Source organism: Fundulus heteroclitus, unplaced genomic scaffold (genome assembly GCF_011125445.2).
Source record: "Fundulus heteroclitus isolate FHET01 unplaced genomic scaffold, MU-UCD_Fhet_4.1 scaffold_194, whole genome shotgun sequence".
In the NCBI taxonomy this organism is placed as follows: Eukaryota; Metazoa; Chordata; class Actinopteri; order Cyprinodontiformes; family Fundulidae; genus Fundulus; species Fundulus heteroclitus.
Genome location: NW_023396606.1, coordinates 231,967 through 241,222, shown reverse-complemented (window position 1 = coordinate 241,222; position 9,256 = coordinate 231,967). Strand labels below are relative to the sequence as shown.

Genomic DNA, 9,256 nt, shown 5'->3' with positions numbered 1-9,256 from the left:
CCAGAGCCCCCCCCTCCCCCTAAATACCTAATAAACCCACTCCCTCCCCCCACCTTACCCTTGCCATCCCTGCCCCCCGCCCCCTGGGGGGAGCGGAGGCATCAGCCCCAGACCTGGTAGGCCGCTGACTGCACACCGCAGCCCCCCGCCAAGACCCCGGACACAGTGGCCCGCACCTCCTCCAGGCCCCAGACTCCTTGCCTCCATCGGAGAACGGGGGTGTGCAGAAGACCCCGACCCTCCCTACGCCTGCTCAAATGTTGTGTTGTTGCATGTTGTTCTCAAGTGCGTTTAAAAACTGGGAGCGCCGAAGGGGATGCACGGCACAGCCCACCCCCCTTTCGGAAGGTAGCTGTTGCCAGCGCACCCCTTCCGTGTGACTGCCCAGAACCCTCAATGTCTAAGTGGGAGAGGAGGTGAAGGGAGCCGTCCGAGGTGAGGCCCACACAACATAAGCCCCCTCCCAGACGTCTTCCCCCCACCCCCCCCCTACCATGGCCTATATGAGTGTGTGATGTGAAAAATGTTTGAAGTGAAAGTGTCTAAGATGCAAAATAAAATTGGGGAGAGGGGCGTCACCAGAAAGTGGCAACCTCCAGTAACGCCCCCTCCCTCATGACCTGCATGTGTGGCGGCGTGATGGAGCAGGCAGAGGGAGGAGTCCGGGGATGGGGAGCAAATGACTGGGAAGCCAACCAAGGGAGCCAGCTCCCCTACTGACTCCAATAGGCACCCCCGCTCCCCGAAAGCCCCACCTAGAGAAGGGGGCCTCGCCAGCGGCACCACCGTAGCCCGGGGGCCAGGGAGAGGCCGCAGGGCCCGCCAGCCAACCACCCACCAGGACCAACACCTAAGCCCCCCCCAGCCCACCCACCAAGCCTACTTAAACTAAATAAATAAATAAATAAATAAATAAATAAATAAATAAATAATAATAATAATAATAATAATAATAATAATAATAAGAGGGGGGGACCCTGGCCAGCCGGCCCGCACGAGCCACCCCAACCCCACCCCCCAGGTGAAACCCGCACCGGAAGACGACACAGACCAGGACCGGGACAGGGGGCCGGACACAAGCCCACCAGAACGTCAACCCCCCCAACCCCCCCCCCCCCCACCCGTGGATTTAATCCCTCCCCAACACTAACGTTCAAACAACTCACCATACATTCGACAGTAGACATCCAGGCTGGGTAGATCCCTACTCCCCCTCCTTTCCCCCTCCCCCCACTGGCAGAGTGCCTTTCCAATAAAGGAGAAGAGCATCTGCCCAGAGGTGTTAATGACCATGCCCCCCTACCAGCTCAACGGGCCCCAAGACCCCCCAGCGCACCAGAGGCCCCGTGCAGGGGCGGACACCCGGGCGCGCGCCGGCCCACACCAAAAGCGGCACACCCCCCGGAACCGGAACCCCCGAGGCCCCGCCGGGGCCCGCGCCCGAGGGCGGCGCGCCCCAGGGACCCCAGACCCCCAGACCCACCCCGGCCCCACCCAGCGGCAGCACAGCTACCAGGTCAGTAACCCACGTCCGTCAACACGCAGCTCCCAAAGAGCGCCGCAAGCGGCTGCTGTAGGCCACCCGTAGGCCTCCCAAACTCCTCCCAGATGGGGGCAACAGACCCCGGAGCCGGATCCACCAGGCGCCCTACTCCAAGTGCCCCCAGGGCCCCAGGAACCCCTCCATCCAGCCACTGCGCCCTGCAGGAAGCAACCCACCGCCCCCTATTCCACTAAGTGATGGTGTTGATCAGAGGAGCCCAAAAAGACCAATCAGATGTGGAAGCAGATGCTGTCTCTAGATTAATATGATCCAACAAAAGATCTCTATACTGATTGATACTGAGATTTTGTTTACTTTTCCAATTCATGAGGATAGTTTTCTTTGCGATGCATAAAGCAGTAAAAACCATGTAAACTATTTCTTTTTTCAGAGGACTTTCCTCAAAATTACCGAGCAGGCAAACTGATGGGGATGGTGTAATCTTACAGCTCAAGCACCTTGATAAGTCCTTACATATCTGTGTCCAGAACCTCTGGACTGGTGTGCATAACCATAACGCATGAAAATAATTATCAGGATGATTGCCTATGCAGTGTGGGCAGATATTAGATTGTGCCAGACCCATCTTGAATAATCTTTGTCCTGTATAATGTACTCTGTGAAGGATTTTGTATTGTATTAGTTGTAAGTTGGTGTTTCTAGTCAATTTGAAAGTTCTTAGACATGTCTGAGCCCAGAAATTTTGTTCAAAGGTGCCTGATAAATCTTTTTCCCACTTCATTATAGGAAGAGATATCGAATCATCTATTTTAGTCAGTGTCCTGTATGATTTAGACAGTAGTTTGGGGGGGGTTAAGTCTAAGAACTCTATTATATTAGTTGGGACTTGTAAACCACCATTAATATGCTTATATTTATTTTTAATTATAGATTTAAGTTGTTCATATTCCAAGAATTTGAATGACAAAGTTTTTTTCTATGTTCCTCTCATCAAGAGTCTACAACAACTGCTATCCAACCCTAGAGTTTTTAGCATGTTCAGTAATCCACCAGAAAATTGTAACAAAAATGGATATCTCCGTGACATTGTGAATGGCAGCCTTTTCAGAACTCATCCATTGTTTTCTGTTAAGCCAACTGCTTTACAGTTAATTTTGTGTTCCGATGAAATAGAGATTTGCTCCCCTCTTGGACCCCAGGCCTCTATGAGCAAGTTACTCATGTTTTATTACACTGTAGGGAACATAAACCCAGACCCGGCTGCAGAAACAAATCACAGGGGGGGGGGGGCATTCCATTTTTTTAAGGGGGCACACTTTTAAAAGTTTTTTATTACTTATTTATTACTTATATATATATATATATATATATATATATATATATATATATATATATATATATATATATATATATATAGTGTAGTCAGTTTTGTCAAATTAGGCAGGCTTCACAGCAATTAGGCATTTGAACACAAAAGCCTAATTTTTGTTCCAATTAGCTGGAACAAAAATAGTTAATGGGCAGGTTGTAAAAAAATTGGGAAGCTTTTCACAACATTTGTTGGGCTTTTAGAAAGAATTACTAACAAAATATATCAAAATAGTTGTCAACGTCGGACAGGAAACCAAAACATTTTAATAAAATGCCATCTCCTACAACTCATACTGGTCAATTTATTTTTTTAAATAAGTCGAATCTGTCGATCTGACATCATCATTGAATAATAGTTATAATGAATAATATTGATTGCTATGATAAAACAAGAAAAGAATAATGATTAATCAAGTGTTTGGTCAATGTAAACGCCCAGAAGGGGTTGAGTTCTACTTATCAACTTAAAAATATTTCATGACTGCATATAAGAGAAATGTTTGATTGGCCTATACTGAGAGAAATTAAGTTTATATTAAGGTAGATTTACAACTCATGTTGGGAAGCTATTTATAAAAAAAAATTTTCCGGTTGATATATCATGATTGTTAAAGAGATTGTGTGTGTTATGTGGTTGTCTGATTGCATATTTTGTTCGGAGGCCGTATACACAGTTTTTTTCTTTGCTTCAGTGCAGTTGTGTGCTAATGGCATATTCTTATGTTTAATAGTTCTTATGTGTTTAATAGTTCTGTGCTTTAAACGTGAGAGTTTGAGACTTTTTTTTTCTTTTAAGTTGGGCAGGTTTTATGTTGGGTTACTGGAAACTATCAGTGAGATAGGGTAACCTGTAGTGCTGTGTCTTGACTCAAAGTCCAGCATAAGCTACACGCTTATTAGCATGAGATCAGGCTGAACACTGACTGAAGTAAAAATTCACACTAAAAGAGGTTCTGCAATTACAGCAGGTATGGAGCGCAAGGAGCAGAACAAAGCAGAGTTCCCTTCTGTCTGCAAGTAACCCAAGTTTCTCCAGTTTGACAGTAGATCTGCTCCTGGTGCTGCTAACTGTCGTAGCTAATCCTCCTAGCGTCAATGTTTACTCCACTTTAGACTTCAGTGCTGACATTTCAAACAGTAATTAATCGCGCTGCTTCCAGCTCGCTCTTGTCTGCTTCGTTGTCACTTTTTGTAATTGTTTGGTAATCAGACCAAATTTCCATCCCGCTCTACCGACACCGACGGTGACCACAGCCGAACACCGTCGGCGACTGAAGGCTATAACTCAGTGTCCCGCCCCACTCCATCTGTGATTGGCTAGCAAGTTGCCTTCAGTCGTTGATTTGATTGGTTAAATTGTATGATTGACACATCAAAGATAGTACTAATAGAACGATGGCCACTCCGAGGTTTATATATAAAAACAAAAGACAGCTTCCAGTCCAGGGCGGGCACAGCTGGCTCACAGGGCGGGCACGGCCCCCCAATGCCCGCCCATGCCGCCGGGTCTGCATAAACCCCAGGGTTAGGTCTAAGCTTGCTGCCATAAGACTTCTTTCCATTGCCAAAGCTAAGGATATCTCAGAGGCTGGTGCTGATGTAATATTAAAAAGAATTGAACAGGATTTGAAGGAACTGTACAACGGTGTCAACATTCAAGTTGGAAATAGTGAGACTATATTATATGGTGCAGTAATATCAATATGTGGTGATACCCTTGCTCAGCATGACCTGGCCGGGTTTAAATCTGGAGTTGGGTTTGCTTTCAGTGAGTGTAGGCATTGTGAGTGTGACTTTGAGACAATGCAAAACCAATTTGATGAAAATAGTTTTACCCTAAGAACATTACAAAATCACATCAGACAATGCAGGGAAATAGAGAGGGCCAGTACAGACTCTCTTAAAAATGCCCTCATGACTACCTATGGTATAAATAGAAGGAGTAAACTTATAGATTTTCCAGGCTTTGATCTTATTCAACAAACCCCTCAAGATATAATGCACATCATGCTTGTGGGTGTTGTGCAACAGGAAATAAAATGTGCATTAAAGCACATTATTTTGTCAGGGCATATTGATCTAGACTCTATAAATTCAGGTACACAAGGTTTTCCATATTCAAACAGGGATATACAAGACAAGCCATGTCCAATCAGTGTCAGTACAATGGCATCTAATGATAACAAACTAAAACAGTCGTCTGGACAGATGTTGATATTTCTGAAGATATTCCCTTTTATTATGAATAGCATCAAGGACAATGTCTATGTACAGTTTATCATAGAGTTAATTGAAATAACTCACATTCTTTTTGCTCCTATTGTGATGACGGAAACCTTACAAAAACTGAAAGTAATGATAGAGCAGCATCTGAAACAATTTAGGAAACTTTTCCCGGACAACAACATAACCCCTAAGCAACATTATATGCTACATTTACCTTCACAAATTGAAGCACTGGGTCCTTTGACGAGACACATGTGCATGAGGTTTGAGTCTAAGCATTGTTTTTTTAAACAGTGGTCCTCTAAATTAAATTATAAAAATGTCTGCAAATCTCTTGTAAATCATAGCAAAATTGTCGAAAGTACCTATCAAACAAACAATATATTTGCTCATGAAAAAGAATTAGGCCCCACATCAGCGTTTTCAGAGGCCTCAGAGGCATATGTCAGTTCTAAGATTAGAGATTTTTTGAATATTGACAGTTTCCATCATGTAATCTCTGTGAAATGGATGTCTCTTAATGGCAACAAGCACATTAGTGGAAAGACTTTAATAATCACAGACTCAAATGATGGGCTCCCTATTTTTGGACTGATAAGTAATATTTATGTTATTGATTCATCTTTATTTTGCTGTGAATATCAAGTGTTTGAAACATTGAAATGGGATACAGATTTACAATCATATGAAATTGCTGTGCCAAATGCTGCACAGGCAACAGAGTTTATAGATTTAGAAAAACTACCTGACTACTCTGCTTACCACCCTGTACCATTCAATAGTAAAACATATGTTTTGAGAAAATATGACCTAACTGACATTTTGTTGTATGAGAAGGTATGATGTATTAAAATAAATGAGTGAATCAGCACAGATGAAATTGTTTTCTTTATTTACCGTATGTTAATCCTTAAGGCAGAGATTTTATTATAGTAAGCATATGTATGATGTACAGTAGTTATGATGTATTGTAGTTCACTTTGTTCTGCAAACAGTGAATGGTCCACTGGTGAGGTTCAGAATCTCAAAGCTAAATCATGAATGACAATCTCAATGACCCAATCAATTTGAATGCAATCACGGTTGATTAGCTGGAATATCTTAATGAGATGGGGTCAGTTCTTAAAACAGGTTAATATGGATTGTCTTATTGTCTTGAAACAAGTAAAAATGTACTCACAGTCTAAATGTTAATGCGACTCAGTCCGTAATGTGTGCTATTTTAAGAAAAAAGCTGCTCAGAATTAGTTGTATTATCTAGGTAGGATGAAAAAGATGAATTTTCTTAAAACAAGTCAAATAATCTTAACAATACTCAGTCTTACTAAGAAAATACATTGAAAAACAAGTGTAACAAGACCAAAATGCTGAATTCAAGTTTATTACACTTGTATAGATTTTCCTTTTTTGTAGTGTAGGCCTGTACAATAATTCAATAACGATATACATCAATCTATAGACATATGTCGATGGTGGACAAAAAGGGTCAATTAAAGTTCAATAGAAAAACAATTTTCCCCCCTTTTGCATTTTAGACATGTGGGTTAATATTAATTCATTACATCCTAACCAATCACAGTGCAGACCCAGGAACCGAGCTTTGCCACCTTCAAAGAGTTCAAAGAGAATGCGTACTTTTTTCTTTTTTAAAAACTTGCAGTTTTGGTAAAAAGGTGGTTGAAAAAAAGGTTCAGTCTGTGTTTGTGTGTTTTTATCTAAAAATAGGTTGCTATGCAACAAAATTAAATGGCCAGGGCTGCTTTTTTAAATATCTGTTTTGAATTTGTTAATAGTTATCTATATCAATCAATATGATTTCTATTATATCAAAATAAAACCGCAACGGTAGATGGCAGTAATTCCTACACAATGTCCCTTTAGTCCGCCATAAAAATTAATTTTTAAATGATTAAAATCATACCATACCAAGCAGTCTTCAATACCAAGCAGTCTTCAATAAGTTCCTCTTCCTTCTCCCCAGGGTACAGTATAAGGCTGTGAATAATAGTTCCTCCTCTACCTCAAGTCCAACTGTCCACAAAGTCCACTGGCTCCTCCAAAGGACACCCTTAAAAAGAAGAGACACAATTTGTGGTATTAAAACAAAGTTCAAAAATATTCAGCCACAATTTTAATATTACATTTTGATGGATGAATAAGGGCAAATATAAGACAATATTCTATCATGCATACATTATTTTCCCACCTACCTGAATAATGAGGATAATGTTTTTATGTGATTTGCTTCCTGTTAAAAAATATTTTAATAAGACACTGCCAGGCAGTGTGCAGTACTGTCAGTCACTTTAATGCATTGGCAGGCATGCATATTGACAGGCATATTTACAGTAATAACAGAAATATACAGAAAATATATTCAATTTATTATGAGTATTGATGGGTGGCACGAGGGGGTAGCAGTGGGCTTCACACAGCATACCACATGATGCTAATATGGAGTTATTTTGTGCCTTTGACTTGAACATGCACAAACCAATCCGAGCACGCAGAGAGACAGGTGTTGACGGGGGGATTGAAGAAAAAAAAGGAAAAAGAAATAAATAGTTGAATATTTTAGCCTAGAAAATTTAGGCTAAAATATTCAACTGTTTATTCTTGTTCTTCAATCCCACCGTTATGTTTAGTCATTTCTGCCAAAAGCTGCAGCATTTTGATTTAATCCATCCGATTGCAGTATTTGCAAGCCATACTCTGATTGGATGGAAAAAAAACTGTCTGTGACTGGCTTGTCGAGTGGACAGTTTTCTAAGTGGCAAGCAGAGAGACAGAGTACTGAGCTGTATTTGTTCACTGGAGTGTGCATTGGCCGTATATAACAAACGTCGTTGTGAAGCCACCAACCGCTATATTGGTACTTCCTATTTTCCTCCAGTAACTAGGGAATATGTGCACTACAGAATCGAATACCGAGGATTTTCTCATGTACAGGGGAGGCTTAAAACTTTTAAAACGTCAAATTCCATATACTTTTATGTTATGTACTAAAACTATCAAGTACTGAAAGTCATGTGCTGAAATATTTTGCATGTTAACATTCATAATATATAACTAACAGTATACAAAAACACACCCACACACATATATATATATACACACATATTTATATATACATATTAATATGTACACAAGTATATACATATACATATATATATATACACACACACACATATATAATATGAATAACATGTAAAATATTTCAGCACCTAATTTCCTAGTAGTTGATAGTGTTAGTACATCCACTGACTGTAGAATTGCCTGTGAAACGTTTTCACACAGCCAGAGAACTGCTTGTTGTTGCAGCCGAATCCTATGGGATTCTGGGAGAGTAGGGAGGAGCAAGATGGCGGCCAGGGACTTCAGTTTTTCGGCAAAATCAGCACTTCAGTGTATAATAGAGATCAGTGAGACAGAACCAAGCAGAGAAACAGCCGAGCGAGCGCACACCTGGCGTTTAGCCTGGAAGGAGAGAAGGTTGCGCGTGCGAGCAAACAGAACCGAGCACGAGGGTAGTGTTTGAGCAGAGTTTATGAGAGTTGAGCGCACATGTGATGTTTAAACGCTTAATACCTCAGGGTTTCCCGCAGCGCTATCTATACTCACGCTACCGCCACGCCAACGTTCCAAAAAAAAAAACTAACTCGATATGCTTGCATGTGTATTTGACGTTAACATGCGGTTCTTTGTTGTTGCTTTTGCGCGTGCATATAGTGAACGCAAGTCACTATATGCATGCAAAACTTGTCGTCTCCACCCCCGCTTTGCGAGTCGGTCCGCGCAAAACTTGTCATCCAAAATTAGCTATTATCACAAATTTAAAGCAGAGTAATAATAACTTACCTGAAGAATGACTGTCGTCGGGACCACCTCTTGCTCTGTGTGTGATCCTGTAACGTCTGGACTCGGAGCAGAAGCAGTCCTGCTGTGAGCTACAGTGCGCACAGCAAAGTGACCGTTTCGAAACGCAACATTTTTTGAGTAAAGTTTATGCAGTATTTGTAGGTTTATGTTCATACTACTATTAAGCATTTAAATCGTTTAAGGAAATCTAAGTAAAACTTACTCTTTCTCCAAAATTCATGTATTACTTAAAAAAGGTTTAATTTTACTTCAGAAATTCTAGTTCTTACAGAAGCT

At 41.4% G+C, this 9,256-nt stretch overlaps 1 long non-coding RNA gene across 1 annotated transcript; it reads right to left on the bottom strand.

Annotated features, from left to right (window-relative positions):
• Nucleotides 1-7,083: 7,083 nt before the first annotated feature.
• LOC118558989 lies at nt 7,084-9,028 on the bottom strand. Its single transcript, XR_004928584.1, has 3 exons — nt 8,960-9,028; nt 7,312-7,349; nt 7,084-7,169 (listed from the first exon to the last, which is right to left on the bottom strand). It is a non-coding gene; the product is annotated as an uncharacterized LOC118558989 (long non-coding RNA).
• Nucleotides 9,029-9,256: the final 228 nt, after the last annotated feature.